The sequence below is a fragment of the Trichechus manatus genome, unplaced genomic scaffold (assembly GCF_000243295.1).
Source record: "Trichechus manatus latirostris isolate Lorelei unplaced genomic scaffold, TriManLat1.0 scaffold00187, whole genome shotgun sequence".
Classification (NCBI taxonomy): Eukaryota; Metazoa; Chordata; class Mammalia; order Sirenia; family Trichechidae; genus Trichechus; species Trichechus manatus.
Window position 1 is genome coordinate 3,735,583 of NW_004444123.1, and position 1,186 is coordinate 3,736,768.

The following is a 1,186-nucleotide window of genomic DNA, read 5'->3' on the forward strand; positions in this document are numbered from 1 at the left end:
GTGGCAATATTAATCTCTGACAAAATAGACTTTAAAGTAAAATCCACCACAAAGGATAAGGAAGGACACTATATAATGATTAAAGGGTCAATAAAGGAGGACATAACTAACTATAATAAATATTTATGCACCCAATGACAAGGCTCCAAAATACAGAAAACAAACTCTAACAACATTGAAAAGAGAGATAGCGCCACAATAATAGTAGGAGTCTTCAACACCCCACTTTTGGTGAAGGACAGAATATCCAGAAAGAAGTTCAATAATGTCTTAGGCTGGGTTCTCTAGAGAAGCAAAACCAGTGAAGTGTATAAATATATATATAGAGAGAGATTATATCAAGGAAACAGCTCACGTGATTGTAGAGGTTAGAGCGTCCCTAGTCCGTGGATCAGGGTGGAGGCCTCTCCCAAGTCACACAGCTGCAGAAACTGGCAAGCCCAAGATCGGAAGGTTGGAGGGCAGGGCTCCCACTCACAGGCTGTGCAGATCGACGAATCCTAGGTTCAGCAGATAAGCTGACAGCTCAAGTCCCGAGAATGGGAGATGAAATGACAGGAAGCAGTCGCAGGATCCAGAGAGAACAAAAAGCCAGAATGTCTGCTTATATACAGATGCAGGCCACACCCCCAAGGAGACTCTCTTCCATCTGATTGGCTACTCACAGTATATTCAATCATGGGAGTGATTACATTAAAACATGGAGAATCATGGCCCAGCCAAGTTGACACACAATCTTAACCATCAGAAATAAAGACACAGAAGAGCTAAATGCTACAATCAACCAACTTGATCTATAGGCATATACTGAATACTCCACCCAACAGCAGCTAAGTATACTTTCTTTTCCAACGCACATGGAACATTCTCCAGAATAGACCACATATTAGGCCATAATGCAAGCCTTAACAGAACCCAAAGCATCAAAATATTACAAAGCATCTTTTCTGACCATAAACCCATAAAAGTAGAAATCAATAACAGAAAAAGCAAGGAAAAGAAATCAAACACATGGAAACTGAACAACACCTTTACTCAAAAACTACTGGGTTATGGAAGAAGTTAGGGATGGAATAAAGAAATTCATAGAATCAAATGATAATGAAAACACATCCTAGAAGAACCTTTGGGACACAGCAAAAGAAGTGCTCAGAGGTCAGTTTAAGGCAATAAATGCACACATCCA